Source organism: Carassius gibelio, chromosome B3 (assembly GCF_023724105.1).
Source record: "Carassius gibelio isolate Cgi1373 ecotype wild population from Czech Republic chromosome B3, carGib1.2-hapl.c, whole genome shotgun sequence".
Taxonomy (NCBI): Eukaryota; Metazoa; Chordata; class Actinopteri; order Cypriniformes; family Cyprinidae; genus Carassius; species Carassius gibelio.
In genome coordinates this window covers 50472062-50492324 of record NC_068398.1, presented here as the reverse complement: position 1 = coordinate 50492324, position 20263 = coordinate 50472062, and the positions used below count along the sequence as shown (strand labels likewise).

The following is a 20263-nucleotide window of genomic DNA, read 5'->3' as shown; positions in this document are numbered from 1 at the left end:
ATGTTGTAAGAGTGTTTTTTGTATTGTTTAGGCATTACATCCTTTCAACTGTACAGTTTAAGTTAGCTGAATGAGCCCATTAGTGGTTTTCCGCTGCCATCTAGTGGTTATAAATGGCAATTTCTCATACATCAATGTGTTAATCCTTTTAACTCTTAGTGTTTTTTGCCCAATATCTCTTAAATATGGCATGCTCGTTTAGAATGAAATTATGCATTATTTTACACAGATTTGATAATTTGTGGGCTTTCTGTTTGTAATTAATAGGACTTTGTGTACACTATGCAAATAACATATTATAAAATTACTGGTTTATAGTTGTCCAAATGAAATTGTTCAACATGTTTTTGATAATTATTGACCTTCTGAGTCTAGAGAATTGTACTTCAGTGGTTTTATTGATTTTCAGCTTAAAGCCTTGGAATACTTTGCCAAAGTAACTTTTTCAAATAATCTTGAATATTTAATTAACAGATTTATTGACAAAATTGGTCCCAGAGGCAAAGTTTTTCAGAATGAGGAGATCTATCATATGATATGAAGATTTAGTGTTTTTGAGTGAATATATGTGCATTTTCAAACAATTTGAGGCCATTTACCATATAAATCTTGTGTTATGAGACCTTTTCTACTGTTATAGCGCCACCTATGGATCGATCTCCATGAAACTTTGCAGCCTTGTTGAGAGTCACCTGTTACATGATTTCACCTAGTTTCATAAAGTTTTGAGTTTTCGTTTAGGTTTTATAGGCTTTGGGGTATGTTTGGCCACACCCCTTTTTCTAAATTACCCCTTTACAGCTAACCAAAGGACAAAATTCAACATTTTTTTGATAATTATTGATCTAGAGAGTCCACAGAATATTACTGCAGTGGTTTGGTTCCGATCGGGCAAAAAATCTAGGACTAGTTCGCAAAAGTAGGTTTTTAACATATTTGTGAATAACAATTGAACAATTTGATTGACAGCAATGGTTCTTGAGGCAAAGTTGTGCATTACGAGGAGATCTATCAAATGATATGCATATTGTGTTGATATGTGAAACACCACGTGATTACAGAGCCATAAAACTCGTTAGCCCCAACTAGTGGCCGATTTCTTTCAAAATTCTTACAGACCTTAAGGTTCATGAGTCGAACGTACCCAGCGAGTTTCGTTCCAATCAACATCCGTTAACCCTTTCAAATAGGTGCTTAAATTTGTTTGGCCAATGGCGGCCATGTTTTTTGAGATATGCAAATGTCCTCATAGGTACTTGTGCCCCTTCAGACCAAGACACTGCATACCAATTTTCAAGTCGATCGAGCCAACGGTTGCCTAGTTATAGCCATTTATGTGTTTTTTCTATCTTATTGCGCCCCCAAGTGGCAGAGATGCGCAATTTTTTTTATTTTACCCAAAATTGAGCTCATACATATGTGTACCAAGTTTGGTGAAGTTATCTCATTCCGTTCAAGAGTTATAGTTAAAATAGCATTTGGCCAACGTTACTATAGACGCTTTTTGGCGTACTGTTTCGCGTAAAAATTGAAATTTCAACTTTTTTTTGATAATTATTGATATTGACTGTCCAGGGAATATTTCTGAAGTTGTTTGGTTCTGATTGGTTGAAAATCCTAGGACTAGTTCGCAAAAGTAGGTTTCGGATATAGCTCGATTTTGCGAGAAAACGGTGCGTCGTAGACCCCAAAAAGGCGCCGTGCACTTTTGTTCGGGTTAACCCAAGGATTGCTACGATGCCATGTTTTTGAGTTTATGGCTAACGGTTTACGATTCACGGCCAAAAATGTCCAAAATTTTTGTTTTTTGCGCTGTAGCGCCCCCGTATGGCCGATTGGGCTGAGACTTTGATAAGTTCTCCCCAAAATGAGCTCTACGATCTGTCCAAATTTCAGCTCTCTAGGCCTTACGGTTTGGGCTGCACGTTCAGTTCTAGGGCGGAAGAATAATAATAATAAATATAGCTGCAAGCAGCAATTACGGGGCCAAGCACTCCAACGGCAAATGTAGGAGCTAAGCATGGCATGAAGCATCACACCAAATACATTAATGAGCAATAACAGTAATTTTGGAATTATTGTAATTGAAATGGCAAAAAAAAAATCATAATACCACCTCTAGTAGCATGATTACTTGGCTTATAAAGTTTGACCAATAGGTGGCACTGTTATGAAATCAATTTGGTGTACTCTGTTTGACTTTTCAATGACACACACAAAGTTTGGTGTTAATATGCCACAGCATTCCAGAGATGCAGCCTCAAGTGTCATTTTGTCATTGTGTTTCAACTTCGTCGCTTTGGTATGCAAAAACGGTTTTGTCTATCGACACAAAATCCATAACTTTGTGTCAACATAGTCTGAAGATCATCTGATTCGAATTTGGTGAAAATTGGACATACGGTTCATGAGGAGTTCGAAAAAGTAGGTTTTCCACATAAATCAAAATGGTGGACCGGAACTTCAGTAAACACTGGCATATTTGGTATCTATGTTATCGGCATAAGCCAGGGAATATTTTGAGCCCAGTTTCGTTGCAATAGGCTAATGGACTAAAAAGTTATTAGCATTTTAAAAAGTGTAATTACTCATGGTTAATGAATGGTTTATTACTCTTGACCAATAGGTGGCGCTGTTACCAAATTTATGTGGCATGGTCAGTGTGAGGTGGCGATGACACATACAAAGTTTGGTGCAAATATGTCAAAGTGTTGCAGAGATACAGCCTCAAATGCATTTTGGCACCCTTCCAGCAAATTCGTTGATGCGCTAAATGAGAACCGTTACGTATATCGACACAAAATCCATAACTTTTTGCCAGCATGGTCTGAAGATGATTCACGTCAAATTTGGTGAAAATTGGGCTAACGGTCTAGGAGGAGTTCGAAAAAGTAGGTTTTCAACATTAAGCAAAATGGCGGACAGGAAGTAAGGCCAATTTTCACATTATTGGTATCAATACTCTCGGCATGACCCACAGAATATAGCGAGACCATTTTAATTTTAATAGACTAATTTATTCAAAAGTTATTAGCGTTTATGTGATATTTCATTATAACTATTGGCCACAAGGTGGCGCTGCCACCAAACTTTTTGAGTACCTTCAGGGCATGGAGCCGAATATTTTTGTAATTATTTGCGAAACGATACGATGCTGCGTTCAAAAAATACAGCATTTTGAAACATAATTCAAAATGGCCGACGCCTAAAATGGCCGACACAGGAAAATTGGATATCATTCGACTCGACATGACTCACTGAATCTAAAGAGACCAGTTGTGTGATTTTTGGCCAAACCATTCAGTAGTTATAAGCCAAAATATGCATTTTTCATATCTCCTGACCACTAGGTGGCGCTGTGTCGAAACACAGCAGGTAGTCTCAGTTCATGCCTGTTATAACACACGCCAAGTTTGGTCTCAATATGACAAACCGTTGCCGGGATATAGCCTCACGTGCATGTTTGCGTGCTTTTCTTCAAATTTGTTTACGTGTCATTCGACAACAGTTGGACGAATCAACTTGAATTCCATAACTTTTTGCCAGCATGGTCTGAAGATGATCTGAGCCAATTTTCGTGGCAATCGGACTAACCGTCTAGGACGAGTTCGAAAAAGTAGGTTTTTCGAATAATTGAAAATAGCGAAAAAACTAAACCTTGCGATTTTTGAATTTTAGGGTTCATTCGACTTGGCCTGAGCCAAGGATTCAGAGGAAAAAAGAATTTCCATTTTCTGGCTTACGGTTCAAAAGTTATTAGCATACAAACATTGAAAGTTTGGACAAGTGGTGGCGCTAGAGAGTAGGAGATAGAGGCTTCAAATTTGCTATAGTTAATGTTGGGACTGTCCTCTATCAGTGTGCCAAATTATACAACTTTCCCGCAAACGGTTCTATGGGCTGCCATAGACTTGCGGCGGAAGAAGAAGAAGAAGAAGAAATATAGCTGCAAGCAGCAATTACGGGGCCAAGCACTCCAACGGCAAATGTAGTAGCTAAGCATCGCATAAAGCATCACACCAAATACATTAATGAGCAATAACAGCAATTTTGGAATTATTGTATTTGAAATGGCAAAAAAAAAAAAAAACACCAATACCACCTCTAGTAGCATGATTACTTGGTTTATCAAGCTTGACCATCAGGTGACACTGTTATAAAATCAATTTGGTGTACTCTGTGTGACTTTTCAATGACACACACAAAGTTTGGTGTCAATATGCCAAAGCATTCCAGGGATACAGCCTCAAGTGTCATTTTCTCATTGTGCCTCAAATTCGTCGATGTGGTATGCGAAAATGGTTTTGTCTATCGACTCAAAATCCATAATTTTGAATCAGTATAGCCTGAAGATCATTTGATTCGAATTTGGTGAAAATCGGACAAACGGTTGATCAGGAGTTCGAAAAAGTATGTTTTCAACATAAATCAAAATGGCGGACCGGAAGTTCAGCTTACCGTGGTATATTTGGTATCTATGTTATCGGCATAAGCCAGGGAATATTTTGAGCCCAGTTTCCTTCAAATAGGCTAATGCATTAAAAAGTTATTAGCATTTTAAAAAGTGTAATTACTCATGGTTAATGAATGGTTTATTAATCTCGACCAATAGGTGGCGCAGTTACCAAATTTATGTGGCATGGTCAGTGTGAGGTGGCGATGACACATACAAAGTTTGGTGCAAATATGTCAAAGTGTTGCAGAGATACAGCCTCAAATGCATTTTGGCACCCTTCCAGCAAATTCGTTGATGCGCTAAATGAGAACCGTTACGTATATCGACACAAAATCCATAACTTTTTGCCAGCATGGTCTGAAGATGATTCACGTCAAATTTGGTGAGAATTGGGCTAACGGTCTAGGAGGAGTTCGAAAAAGTAGGTTTTCAACATTAAGCAAAATGGCGGACAGGAAGTAAGGCCAACTTTCACATTATTGGTATCAATACTCTCGGCATGACCCACAGAATATAGCGAGACCATTTTAATTTTAATAGACTAATTTATTCAAAAGTTATTAGCATTTATGTGATATTTCATTATAACTATTGGCCACAAGGTGGCGCTGCCACCAAACTTTTTGAGTACCTTCAGGGCATGGAGCCGAATATTTTTGTAATTATTTGCGAAACGATACGATGCTGCGTTCAAAAAATACAGCATTTTAAATCATAATTCAAAATGGCCGACGCCTAAAATGGCCGACACGGGAAAATTGGATATCATTTGACTCGACATGACTCACTGAATCTAAAGAGACCAGTTGTGTGATTTTTGGCCAAACCATTCAGTAGTTATAAGCCAAAATATGCATTTTTCATATCTCCTGACCACTAGGTGGCGCTGTTTCGAAACACTGCAGGTAGTCTCAGTTCATGCTTGTTATAACACACGGCAAGTTTGGTCTCAATATGACAAACCGTTGCCGGGATATAGCCTCACGTGCATGTTTGCGTGCTTTTCGTCAAATTTGTTTACGTGTCATTCGACAACAGTTGGACGAATCAACTTGAATTCCATAACTTTTTGCCAGCATGGTCTGAAGATGATCTGAGCCAATTTTCGTGGCAATCGGACTAACCGTCTAGGACGAGTTCGAAAAAGTAGGTTTTTCGAATAATTGAAAATAGCGAAAAAACTAAACCTTGCAATTTTTGAATTTTGGGGTTCATTCGACTTGGCATGAGCCAAGGATTCAGAAGAAAAAAGAATTTTCATTTTCTGGCTTACGGTTCAAAAGTTATTAGCATAGAAACATTGAAAGTTTGGACAAGTGGTGGCGCTAGAGAGTTGGAGTTAGAGACTTCAAATTTGCTATAGTTAATGCTGGGACTGTCCTCTATCAGTGTGCCAAATTATACAACTTTCCCGCAATCGGTTCTATGGGCTGCCATAGACTTGCGGCGGAAGAAGAAGAAGAAGAAGAAGAAGCAGAATAATAATAATAACGCCAACGGAAACAATAGGTGCCTACGCACCTTCGGTGCTTGGCCCCTAATAATAATAAATATAGCTGCAAGCAGCAATAACGGGGCCAAGCACTACAGAAGCAAGCTTCAGACGAACGGCAGGAATGAGTAATTAAGACAGTTTTAAGATTATTTTAGGCAAAATGGCTTGAAAACAATAAACACAACAACTAGTAATAGGATTTATTGGCTTATCACGTGTAACCAATAGGTGGCGCTGTTACCAAATTAGTTTGAAATGGTCAGTGTGAGGTGACGATGACACATACAAAGTTTTTTGCAAATATGTCAAAGCTTTGCAGAGATACAGCCTCAAATGCATTTTGGAACCCTTCCAGCTGATTCGTTGATGCGCTAAATGAGAACCGTTTCGTATATTGACACGAAATCCATAACATTTTGCCAGAATGGTCTGAAGATGATCCATGTCAAATTTGGTGAAAATCGGACTAACGGTCTAGGAGGAGTTCGAAAAAGTAGGTTTTCAACATTAATCAAAATGGCGGACAGGAAGTTCAGCCAAATAAGGAAAACTTGGTATCTATGTTCTCGGCCTGACCCAAGGAATCTATTAAGATCAGCGTCATGTCAATAGCCAGATCTTTTCAAAAGTTATTAGCCTTTATGTAAATTGAGTTATAACTTGACCACTAGGTGTTTCAAAATATTTTGAGTACCTTCAGGGGATGTTGTTGTTGGCACATTCTGAGTTTCGTAATATTACACAAATGCATTTGTTTAGTATAGCATTTTATTTCACAAAACTGTATTGAAGTCAATGGGAATTTCATGTTTTGTTCTATTATAGCGCCACCAAGAGGCTCAGTCAAACCATTTGTTTTATGTGTCCTCAGAGTGAGCCCATACATATGTGTGTCAATTTTGGTGAAAATATCTCAATTCACTTCAGAGTTATAGACATTTACATGAAAAAGCATGTAAAAAATGACTGACTCTTGACTTTGATTGAATATTACTACCCCTTACTATCAATATTTTGGCATTTGGGCATTGGTGTATAGCTATCGACCTATGTTTCCGAACTTCTGATGGTGGTTTCGTCTCGATCAGACAAGCGGTTTCGAAGATATAGCCAAATGTTTTTTAAGCGCTAAATCACAACGCTACACAAACCGTAAGGCGAAACCTAGCATGTTTGGTATCGTAGGACTCGGTAAGGTTTCAGGAGTCCAATTTAATGAGTCTGGTGAAAATAAGTCGACCACACCCAAAGTTATAAGCATTTAAAAAAAGAAGATCACCACTAGGTGGCGCTGTTTCGAAACTTCTCACGCTCCTTCAGGACATTGTGCTGATGACCCATACCAAGTTTCGTAACAATCCGTTGATGTGTTCTTAAAATACAGCATTTTAGCACAAAATTCAAAATGGCCGACAGTCAAAATGGCCAAAATGGTAAAATTGGATATCAGTCGACTTGGCATGTAGCCCTGAATCTAACAAGACAAATGTTATGATTTTTGGACAAACTGTTCAAAAGTTATAAGCAAAAATAGCAATTTTTCATATCTCTGGACCAGTAGGTGGCGCTGCGCCGAAACACAGCATGTAGCCTCAGGTCATGCTTGTTATGACATGTACCAAGTTTGGTCAGAATAGAATAAATCGTTGCATAGATACAGCCTTACGACTGTTTTTGCAAGCGTTACGTAAAATTTGTTTGAGCGTTTATCGAAAACGGTTTGACGAATCAATTTGATTTGCATAACTTTTGGTCAGCACTGACTGAAGATGATCTGGTTCAATTTTCGTGTGAATCGGACAAACCGTCTAGGACGAGTTCGAAAAAGTAGGTTTTTAAAAAAATTCAAAATGGCGGCCACATTTCTATGACGGAAAATGATTTGCTATGGTGCAATCGAATCGGCATGAGCTCAGAAATCAGATGAAAAAAGAATTTTGATGATTGGCCTTACGGTCAAAAAGTTATTAACAAAATTAAAGTGAAATTTTGGACAGTTGGTGGCGCTAGAGGGAATGTCTTAGACACACCAAAATTGGTGTACTTAATGTTGGCACTGTCCTCTATAAGAATGTCAAACCATTACAACTTTCCCGCATTCGGTTCTATGGGCTGCCATAGACCCCCAGTCGGAAGAATAATAATAATAATAATAATAATAAGAACGCCAACAAAAACAAGAGGGTCCTACGCACCTTCGGTGCTTGGCCCCTAATAATAACGCCAACGAAAACAATAGGTGCCTACGCACCTTCGGTGCTTGGCCCCTAATAATAATAATAATAAAAATCCTAACAATTACAATAGGGTTTCAGCACTGCGTGCTTGAACCCCTAATAATAATAAAAATCCTAACAATTACAATAGGGTTTCAGCACTGCGTGCTTGAACCCCTAATAAAAATCCTAACAATTACAATAGGGTTTCAGCACTGCGTGCTTGAACCCCTAATAAAAATCCTAACAGATACAATAGGGTTTCAGCACTGCGTGCTTGAACCCCTAATTAAAGCTGCAAGCAGCATTTACCGGGGTTCAAGCACATTAAGGCCTCTGAGGTGGTCTGAGCCAACCTGGATGCATGGATGACATTTAAACACATCCAAAATGGAGAACAGGTTAACAGACAGACACACACACTGAAAGTAAATGATTAGACTAATATATGTATACTCTATAAGCATATGCACACACACACACACACACAGAAAGACACACATATACATGCACAAACATTTTGTTGCAGATATAGGTATTTGAAATAAGTGATAGGTGACAATAAACTTATTGAAAGTCTTCTCTTTTTAAGAGTTTAGATGTCATTTTCAGGTTAAACTGTAATCACAATGTGGCAAAATAGTAAAAACTGATATATCTGTAAGAACAAAATGGAAAACATTGACTCAATGAGATTTAAAATGTTATAACAGTTACATTTTTAATGTTTTGGGATGAATTCATGAATCCTTTCAACAGTACTGTTCAACTTAACTGAATGAGCCCATTAGTGGTCTTCCACTGCCATCTAGAGGTTATAAATTGCATTTACTCAAGCAACACTGTTTTTAAACATAACTGTTATAGTGTTTTTTTTTTTTTTTGCCCAATCTCTCTTAAATTTTGCATGCTTGTTTAGAATGAAATTATGCATTGTTTTACACAGTTTTGATAATGTGTGGGCTTTCTGTTTGTATTAATAGGCCTTTGTGTACACTATGAAAAGAACATATTATAAAATTACTGGTTTATAGTTGTCCAAATGCAATTGTTCAACATGTTTTTGATAATTATTGACCTTCAGAGTCTACAGAATTGTACTTCAGTGGTTTTATTGATTTTCATCTTAAACCGTATCACAAGTATGCCAAAGTAACTTTTTAAAATAATCTTGAATATTTAATTAACAGGTTTATTGACAACATTGGTCCCAGAGGCAAAGTTGTTCAGAATGAGGAGATCTATCATATGATATGAAGATTTAGTGTTTTTGAGTGAATATATGAGCATTTTCAAACAATTTGGGGCCATTTACCATATAAATCTTGTGTTTTGAGACCTTTTCTACTGTTATAGCGCCACCTATGGTCTGATCTCCATGAAACTTTGCATGCTTGTTAAGAGTCACCTGATACATGATTTCACTGAGTTTCATACAGTTTTGAGTTTTCCTTTAGGTTTTATAGGCTTTGGGGTATGTTTGGCCACACCCCTTTTTCTAAATTACCCGGTTACAGCTAACCAAAGGACAAAATTCAACATTTTTTTAATAATTATTGATCTAGAGAGTCCACAGAATATTACTGCAGTGGTTTGGTTCCGATCGGGCAAAAAACCTAGGACTAGTTCGCAAAAGTAGGTTTTTAACATATTTGTGAATAACAATTGAACGATTTGATTGACAGCAATGGTTCTTGAGGCAAAGTTGTGCATTACGAGGAGATCTATCAAATGATATGCATATTGTGTTGATATGTGAAACACCACGTGATTACAGAGCCATAAAACTCGTTAGCGCCAACTAGTGGCCGATTTCTTTCAAAATTCTTACAGACCTTAAGGTTCATGAGTCGAACGTACCCAGCGAGTTTCGTTCCGATCAACATCCGTTAACCCTTTCAAATAGGTGCTTAAATTTGTTTGGCCAATGACGGCCATGTTTTTTTGAGATATGCAAATGTCCTCATAAGTACTTGTGCCCCTTCAGACCAAGACACTGCATACCGATTTTCAAGTTGATCGAGCCAACGGTTGCCTAGTTATAGCAATTTATGTGTTTTTTCTATCTTATAGCGCCCCCAAGTGGCAGAGATGCGCAATTTTTTTTATTTGACCCAAAATTGAGCTCGTACATATGTGTACCAAGTTTGGTGAAGTTATCTCATTCCGTTCAAGAGTTATAGTTAAAATAGCATTTGGCCAACGTTACTATAGACGCTTTTTGGCATACTGTTTCGTGTAAAAATTGAAATTTCAACTTTTTTTTGATAATTATTGATATTGAGTGTCCAGGGAATATTTCTGAAGTGGTTTGGTTCTGATTGGTTGAAAATCCTAGGACTAGTTCGCAAAAGTAGGTTTCGGATATAGCTCGATTTTGCGAGAAAACGGTGTGTCGTAGACCCCAAAAAGGCGCCGTGCACTTTTGTTCGGGCTAACCCAAGGATTGCTATGATGCCATGTTTTTGAGTTTATGGCTAACGGTTTACGATTCACGGCCAAAAACGTCCAAAATTTTTGTTTTTTGCGCTATAGCGCCCCCGTTTGGCCGATTGGGCTGAGACTTTGATAAGTTCTCCCCAAAATGAGCTCTACGATCTGTCCAAATTTCAGCTCTCTAGGCCTTACGGTTTGGGCTGCACGTTCAGTTCTAGGGCGGAAGAATAATAATAATAATTAAAGCTGCAAGCAGCATTTACGGGGTTCAAGCACATTAAGGCCTCTGAGGTGGTCTGAGCCAACCTGGACGTATGGATGACAGTTAAACACATCCAAAACGGAGAATAGGCTGACAGACAGACACACGCACTGAAATTAAATGATTAAACTAGTTTTTAAGAGTTTGGATGTCATTTTCAGGTTTCACTGTAATCATAATGTGGCAAAATTTTAAAAACTGATAAGTCTGTATGAACAAAATGGAAAACTTTAACTCTGTGAGATTTAAAATGTTGTAACAGTGTTTTTTTATTTATTGTTTAGGCATGAATTCATAAATCTTCTCAAAAGTACTGTTTCAATTTGCTGAATGAGCCCATTAGTGGTCTTCCGCTGCCATCTAGTGGTTATAAATTGCATTTACTCAAACAACACTGTTTTTAAACATAACTGTTATAGTGTAATGTTTTTTGCCCAATCTCTCTTAAATTTTGCATGCTTGAATGAAATGAATGAAATTAGGCATTATTTTACACAGTTTTGATAATTTGTTTGCTTTCTGTTTGTATTAATAGGCCTTTGTGTACACTGTGAAAATAACATATTATAAAATTACTGGTTTATAGTTGTCCAAATGCAATTGTTCAACATGTTTTTGATAATTATTGACCTTCAGAGTCTAGAGAATTGTACTTCAGTGGTTTTATTGATTTTCAGCTTAAAGCCTTGGACTACTTTGCAAAGTAACTTTTTTAAATAATCTTGAATATTTAATTAACAGCTTTATTGACAACATTGGTCCCAGAGGCAAAGTTGTTCAGAATGAGGAGATATATCATATGATGTGAAGATCTAGTGTTTTTGAGTGAATATATGAGCATTTTCAAACAATTTGAGGCCATTTACCATATAAATCTTGTGTTTTGAGACCTTTTCTACTGTTATAGCGCCACCTATGGTCCGATCTCCATGAAACTTTGCATGCTTGTTAAGAGTCACCTGTTACATGTTTTCCCTGAGTTTCATAAGGTTTAGAGTTTTTGTTTAGGTTTTATAGGCTTTGGGGTATGTTTGGCCACACCCCTTTTCTTAATTACCCCTTTAACGCTAACCAAAGTACAAAATTTACATTTTTTTTGATAATTATTGATCTAGAGAGTCCACAGATTATTACTGCAGTGGTTTGGTTCCGATCGGACAAAAAACCTTGGACTAGTTCGCAAAAGTAGTTTTTTAACATATTTGTGAATAACAATTGAACGATTTGATTGACAGCAATGGTTCTTGAGGCAAAGTTATGCATTATGAGGAGATCTATCAAATGATATGCATATTGTGTTGATATGTGAAACACCACGTGATTACAGAGCCATAAAACTCGTTAGCGCCAACTAGTGGCCGATTTCTTTCAAAATTCTTACAGACCTTAAGGTTCATGAGTCGAACGTACCCAGCGAGTTTCGTTCCGATCAACATCGGTTAACCCTTTCAAATAGGTGCTTAAAATTGTTTGGCCAATGGCGGCCATGTTTTTTGAGATATGTAAATGTCCTCATAGGTACTTGTGCCCCTTCAGACCAAGACACTGCATACCAATTTTCAAGTTGATCGAGCCAACGGTTGCCTAGTTATAGCCATTTATGTGTTTTTTAAATCTTATTGCGCCCCCAAGTGGCAGAGCTGCGCAATTTTTTTTGTTTGACCAAAGAATGAGCTCATACATATGTGTACCAAGTTTGGTGATGATATCTCATTCCGTTCAAGAGTTATAGTTAAAAAAGCATTTGGCTAACATTAGCATAGACGCTTTTTTGTGTACTGTTTCGCGAAAGAATTGAAATTTCAACTTTTTTTTGATAATTATTGATATTGAGTGTCCAGGGAATATTTATGAAGTGGTTCGGTTCTGATTGGTTGAAAATCCTAGGACTAGTTCGCAAAAGTAGGTTTCGGATATAGCTCGAGTTTGCGAGAAAACGGTGCGTCGTAGACCCCAAAAAGGCGCCATACACTTTTTTTCGGGCTAACCCAAGGATTGCAACAATGCCATGTTTTTGAGTCTACGGCTAACGGTTTACGATTTACGGCCCAAAATGTCAAAATTTTTTGTTTTTTGCGCTGTAGCGCCCCCATTTGGCCGATTGGGGTGAGACTTTGTCAGAATGTCCCCTCGGGGAGCTCTACATTCTGGCCAAGTTTCAGCTCTCTAGACCTTACGGTTTGGTCTGCACGATCAGTTTTAGCGGAGAAAAATAATAATAATAAAAAAAATCCTTACAATTACAATAGGGTTTCAGCACTGCGTGCTTGAACCCCTAATAATAATAATTAAAGCTGCAAGCAGCGTTTACCGGGGTTCAAGCACATTAAGGCCTCTGAGGTGGTCTCGGCCAACCTGGATGTATGAATGACATTTAAACACATCCAAAATGGAGAACAGGCTGGCAGACAGACACAAACACTGAAATTAAATGATTAGACTAATATATTAATTCTCTATAAGCATGTGCACACACACACACAAAGACAAAGACACACATTTACATGCACACACATTTTGTTGCAGATATAGGTATTTGAAATAAGTGATAGGTGACAATAAACTTATTGCAAGTCTTCTCTTTTTAAGAGTTTAGATGTAATTTTCAGGTTAAACTGTAATCATAATGTGGCAAAATTGTAAAAACTGATATATCTGTATGAACAAAATGGAAAACATTGACTCAATGAGATTTAAAATGTTATAACAGTTAATTTTTTAATGTTTTGGCATGAATTCATGAATCCTTTCAACAGTACTGTTCAACTTTACTGAATGAGCCCATTAGTGGTCTTCCGCTGCCATCTATTGGTTATAAATTGCATTTACTCAAACAACACTGTGTTTTAAACATAACTGTTATAATGTTGTTATTTTTTTTTTGCCCAATCTCTCTTAAATTTTGCATGCTTGTTTAGAATGAAATCATGCATTATTTTACACAGTTTTGATAATTTGTGGGCTTTCTGTTTGTATTAATAGGCCTTTGTGTACACTATGCAAATAACATATAATAAAATTACTGGTTTATAGTTGTCTAAATGCAATTGTTCAACATGTTTTTGATAATTATTGACCTTCAGAGTCTAGAGAATTGTACTTCAGTGGTTTTATTGATTTTCATCTTAAACCCTTTCACTAGTATGCCAAAGTAACTTTTTAAAATAATCTTGAATATTTAATTAACAGCTTTATTGACAACATTGGTCCCAAAGGCAAAGTTGTTCAGAATGAGGAGATCTATCATATGATATGAATATCTAGTGTTTTTGAGTGAATATATGAGCATTTTCAAACAATTTGAGGCCATTTACCATCTAAATCTTGTGTTTTGAGACCTGTTGTACTGTTATAGCGCCACCTATGCTTCGATCTCCATGAAACTTTGCATGCTTGTTAAGAGTCACCTGTTACATGTTCTCACCGAGTTTCATAAAGTTTTGAGTTTTCGTTTAGGTTTTATAGGCTTTGGAGTATGTTTGGTCACACCCCTTTTTCTAAATTATCCCTTTACAGCTAACCAAAGGACAAAATTCAACATTTTTTTAATAATTATTGATCTAGAGAGTCCATAGAATATTACTGCAGTGGTTTGGTTCCGATCAGGCAAAAAACCTAGGACTAGTTCGCAAAAGTAGGTTTTTAACATATTTGTGAATAACAATTGAACGATTTGATTGACAGCAATGGTTCTTGAGGCAAAGTTGTGCATTATGAGGAGATCTATCAAATGATATGCATATTGTGTTGATATGTGAAACACCACGTGATTACAGAGCCATAAAACTCGTTAGCGCCAACTAGTGGCCGATTTCTTTCAAAATTCTTACAGACCTTAAGGTTCATGAGTCGAACGTACCCAGCGAGTTTCGTTCCGATCAACATCCGTTAACCCTTTCAAATAGGTGCTTAAAATTGTTTGGCCAATGGCGGCCATGTTTTTTGAGATATGCAAATGTCCTCATAGGTACTTGTGCCCCTTCAGACCAAGACACTGCATACCAATTTTCAAGTCGATCGAGCCAACGGTTGCCTAGTTATAGCCATTTATGTGTTTTTTCTATCTTATTGCGCCCCCAAGTGGCAGAGATGCGCAATTTTTTTTATTTTACCCAAAATTGAGCTCGTACATATGTGTACCAAGTTTGGTGAAGTTATCTCATTCCGTTCAAGAGTTATAGTTAAAATAGCATTTGGCCAACGTTACTATAGACGCTTTTAGGTGTACTGTTTCGCGTAAAAATTGAAATTTCAACTTTTTTTTGATAATTATTGATATTGAGTGTCCAGGGAATATTTATGAAGTGGTTTGGTTCTGATTGGTTGAAAATCCTAGGACTAGTTCGCAAAAGTAGGTTTCGGATATAGCTCGATTTTGCGAGAAAACGGTGCGTCGTAGACCCCAAAAAGGCGCCGTGCACTTTTGTTCGGGCTAACCCAAGGATTGCTACGATGCCATGTTTTTGAGTTTATGGCTAACGGTTTACGATTCACGGCCAAAAATGTCCAAAATTTTTGTTTTTTGCGCTGTAGCGCCCCCGTTTGGCCGATTGGGCTGAGACTTTGATAAGTTCTCCCCAAAATGAGCTCTAAGATCTGTCCAAATTTCAGCTCTCTAGGCCTTACGGTTTGGGCTGCACGTTCAGTTCTAGGGCGGAATAATAATAATAATAATTAAAGCTGCAAGCAGCATTTTACCGGGGTTCAAGCATTTAAGGCCTCTGAGGTGGTCAGAGCCAACCTGGATGTTTGGATGACATTTAAACACATCCAAAATGGAGAACAGGCTAACAGACAGACACACACACTGACAGCAAATGATTAGGCTAATATATGTATACTCTATAAGCATATGCACACACACACACACACACAAAGACACACAAAGACAAAGACACACATTTACATGCACACACATTTTGTTGCAGATATAGGTATTTGACATAAGTGATAGGTGACAATAAACTAATTGCAAGTCTTCTCTTTTTTAGAGTTTAGATGTCATTTTCAGGTTGAACTGTAATCATAATGTGGCAAAATTGTAAAAACGGATACATCTGTATGAACAAAATGGAAAACATTGATTCAGTAAGATTTAAAATGTTATAACAGTTAATTTATTAATGTTTTGGCAAGAATTCATGAAAACAGTGCTGTTCAACTTAGCTGAATGAGCCCATTAGTGGTCTTCCGCTGCCATCTAGTGGTTATAAATTGCATTTACTCAAACAACCCTGGTTTTAAACATAACTGTTATAGTGTTGTTATTTTTTTTTGCCCAATCTCTCTTAAATTTTGCATGCTTGTTTAGAATGAAATTATGCATTGTTTTACACAGTTTTGATAATGTGTGGGCTTTCTGTTTGTATTAATAGGCCTTTGTGTACACTATGAAAAGAACATATTATAAAATTACTGGTTTATAGTTGTCCAAATGCAATTGTTCAACATGTTTTTGACAATTATTGACCTTCAGAGTCTACAGAATTGTACTTCAGTGGTTTTATTGATTTTCATCTTAAACCGTATCACAAGTATGCCAAAGTAACTTTTTAAAATAATCTTGAATATTTAATTAACAGCTTTATTGACAACATTGGTCCCAGAGGCAAAGTTGTTCAGAATGAGGAGATCTATCATATGATATGAAGATTTAGTGTTTTTGAGTGAATATATGAGCATTTTCAAACAATTTGGGGCCATTTAACATATAAATCTTGTGTTTTGAGACCTTTTCTACTGTTATAGCGCCACCTATGGTCTGATCTCCATGAAACTTTGCATGCTTGTTAAGAGTCACCTGACACATGATTTCACTGAGTTTCATACAGTTTTGAGTTTTCCTTTAGGTTTTATAGGCTTTGGGGTATGTTTGGCCACACCCCTTTTTCTAAATTACCCGGTTACAGCTAACCAAAGGACAAAATTCAACATTTTTTAAATAATTATTGATCTAGAGAGTCCACAGAATATTACTGCAGTGGTTTGGTTCCGATCGGGCAAAAAACCTAGGACTAGTTCGCAAAAGTAGGTTTTTAACATATTTGTGAATAACAATTGAACGATTTGATTGACAGCAATGGTTCTTGAGACAAAGTTGTGCATTACGAGGAGATCTATCAAATGATATGCATATTGTGTTGATATGTGAAACACCACGTGATTACAGAGCCATAAAACTCGTTAGCGCCAACTAGTGGCCGATTTCTTTCAAAATTCTTACAGACCTTAAGGTTCATGAGTCGAACGTACCCAGCGAGTTTCGTTCCGATCAACATCCGTTAACCCTTTCAAATAGGTGCTTAAATTTGTTTGGCCAATGACGGCCATGTTTTTTGAGATATGCAAATGTCCTCATAAGTACTTGTGCCCCTTCAGACCAAGACACTGCATACCGATTTTCAAGTTGATTGAGCCAACGGTTGCCTAGTTATAGCAATTTATGTGTTTTTTCTATCTTATAGCGCCCCCAAGTGGCAGAGATGCGCAATTTTTTTGATTTGACCAAAGATTGAGCTCATACATATGTGTACCGAGTTTGGTGAAGATATCTCATTCCGTTCAAGAGTTATAGTCAAAATAGTATTTGGCTAACGTTAGCATAGACGCTTTTTGGCGTACTGTTTCGCGTAAGAATTGAAATTTCAACTATTTTTTAATAATTATTGATATTGAGTGTCCAGGGAATATTTATGAAGTGGTTTGGTTCTGATTGGTTGAAAATCCTAGGACTAGTTCGCAAAAGTAGGTTTCGAATATAGCTCGATTTTGCAAGAAAACGGTGCGTCGTAGACCCCAAAAAGGCGCCGTGCACTTTTGTTCGGGCTAACCCAAGGATTGCAACAATGCCATGTTTTTGAGTCTACGGCTAATGGTATACGATTTACGGCCAAAAATGTCCAAAATTTTTGCTTTTTGCGCTGTAGCGCCCCCGTTAGGCCGATTGGGCTGAGACTTTGATAAGTTCTCCCCAAATTGAGCTCTACGATCTGTCCAAATTTCAGCTCTCTACGCCTTACGGTTTGGGCTGCACGTTCAGTTCTAGGGCAGAAGAATAATAATAATAATAATAATAATAATAATAATTAAAGCTGCAAGCAGCATTTTACCGGGGTTCAAGCATTTAAGGCATCTGAGGTGGTCAGAGCCAACCTGGATGCATGGATGACATTTAAACACATCCAAAATGGAGAACAGGTTAACAGACAGACACACACACTGAAAGTAAATGATTAGACTAATATATGTATACTCTATAAGCATATGCACACACACACACACAAAGACACACATATACATGCACAAACATATTGTTGCAGATATAGGTATTTGAAATAAGTGATAGGTGACATAAAATTATTGCAAGTCTTCTCTTTTTCAGAGTTTAGATGTCATTTTCAGGTTAAACTGTAAACATAATGTGGCAAAATTGTAAAAACTGATACATCTGTATAAACAAAATGGAAAACATCAAGTCAATGAGATTTAAAATTTTATAACAGTTAATTTATTAATGTTTTGGCAAGAATTCATGAAAACAGTACTGTTTAACTAGCTGAATGAGCCCATTACTGGTCTTCCGCTGCCATCTAGTGGTTATAAATTGCATTTACTCAAACAACACTGTGTTTTAAAACATAACTGTTATAGTGTTGTAATTTTTTTTTACCCAATCTCTCTTAAATTTTGCATGCTTGTTTAGAATGAAATCATGCATTATTTTACACAGTTTTGATAATTTGTGGGCTTTCTGTTTGTATAAATAGGCCTTTGTGTACACTATGCAAATAACATATTATAAAATTATTGGTTTGTAGTTGCCCAAATGCAATTGTTCAACATGTTTTTGATAATTATTGACCTTCAGAGTCTAGAGAATTGTACTTCAGTGGTTTTATTGATTTTCAGCTTAAACCGTATCACAAGTATGCCAAAGTAACTTTTTAAAATAATCTTGAATATTTAATTAACAGCTTTATTGACAACATTGGTGCCAGAGGCAAAGTTGTTCAGAATGAGGAGATTTATCATATGATATGAAGATTTAGTGTTTTTGAGTGAATATATGAGCATTTTCAAACAATTTGAGGCCATTTACCATATAAATCTTGTGTTTTGAGACATTTTCTACTGTTATAGCGCCACCTATGGTCTGATCTCCATGAAACTTTGCATGCTTGTTAAGAGTCACCTGTTACATGATTTCACTGAGTTTCATAAAGTTTTGAGTTTTCCTTTACGTTTTATAGGCTTTGGGGTATGTTTGGCCACACCCCTTTTTCTAAATTACCCCGTTGCAGCTAACCAAAGGACAAAATTCAACATTTTTTTAATAATTATTGATCTAGAGAGTCCACAGAATATTACTGCAGTGGTTTGGTTCCGATCGGGCAAAAAACCTAGGACTAGTTCGCAAAAGTAGTTTTTTAACATATTTGTGAATAACAATTGAACGATTTGATTGACAGCAATGGTTCTTGAGGCAAAGTTGTGCGTTACGAGGAGATCTATCAAATGATATGCATATTGTGTTGATATGTGAAACACCACGTGATTACAGAGCCATAAAACTCGTTAGCGCCAACTAGTGGCCGATTTCTTTCAAAATTCTTACAGACCTTAAAGTTCATGAGTCGAACGTACCCAGCGAGTTTCGTTCCGATCAACATCCGTTAACCCTTTCAAATAGGTGCTTAAATTTGTTTGGCCAATGGCGGCCATGTTTTTGGAGATATGCAAATATCCTCATAGGTACTTGTGCCCCTTCAGACCAAGACACTGCATACCGATTTTCAAGTCGATCGAGCCAACGGTTGCATAGTTATAGCAATTTATGTGTTTTTTCTATCTTATAGCGCCCCCAAGTGGCAGAGATGCGCAATTTTTTTGATTTGACCAAAGATTGAGCTCATACATAGGTGTACCGAGTTTGGTGAAGATATCTCATTCCGTTCAAGAGTTATAGTCAAAATAGCATTTGGCTAACGTTAGCATAGACGCTTTTTGGTGTACTGTTTCGCGTAAGAATTGAAATTTCAACTTTTTTTTAATAATTATTGATATTGAGTGTCCAGGGAATATTTCTGAAGTGGTTTGGTTCTGATTGGTTGAAAATCCTAGGACTAGTTCGCAAAAGTAGGTTTCGGATATAGCTCGATTTTGCGAGAAAACGGTGCGTCGTAGACCCCAAAAAGGCGCCGTGCACTTTTGTTCGGGCTAACCCAAGGATTGCAACAATGCCATGTTTTTGAGTCTACGGCTAACGGTATACGATTTACGGCCAAAAATGTCCAAAATTTTTGTTTTTTGCGCTGTAGCGCCCCCGTTAGGCCGATTGGGCTGAGACTTTGATAAGTTCTCCCCAAATTGAGCTCTACGATCTGTCCAAATTTCAGCTC

The 20263-nt window shown here is 37.1% G+C and overlaps 3 long non-coding RNA genes across 3 annotated transcripts in view; 2 read left to right on the top strand and 1 right to left on the bottom strand.

The window, feature by feature from the left end:
* Positions 1 to 14339, bottom strand: part of LOC127952456 (uncharacterized) — a 43149-nt gene extending 28810 nt beyond the window's left edge. Inside the window, exon 1 of the long non-coding RNA XR_008152957.1 lies at positions 13943 to 14339. This is a non-coding gene — a long non-coding RNA (uncharacterized LOC127952456). The remainder of the gene's footprint in view (positions 1 to 13942) is intronic.
* The window catches only part of LOC127952453 (uncharacterized), a 61063-nt gene that overhangs the window by 13523 nt on the left and 27277 nt on the right, over positions 1 to 20263 (top strand). Inside the window, exon 2 of the long non-coding RNA XR_008152952.1 lies at positions 19784 to 20004. This is a non-coding gene — a long non-coding RNA (uncharacterized LOC127952453). The remainder of the gene's footprint in view (positions 1 to 19783; positions 20005 to 20263) is intronic.
* LOC127952458 (uncharacterized) lies at positions 795 to 12522 on the top strand. The gene is made up of 3 exons (XR_008152959.1): positions 795 to 923; positions 9807 to 10073; positions 12322 to 12522. It is a non-coding gene; the product is annotated as an uncharacterized LOC127952458 (long non-coding RNA).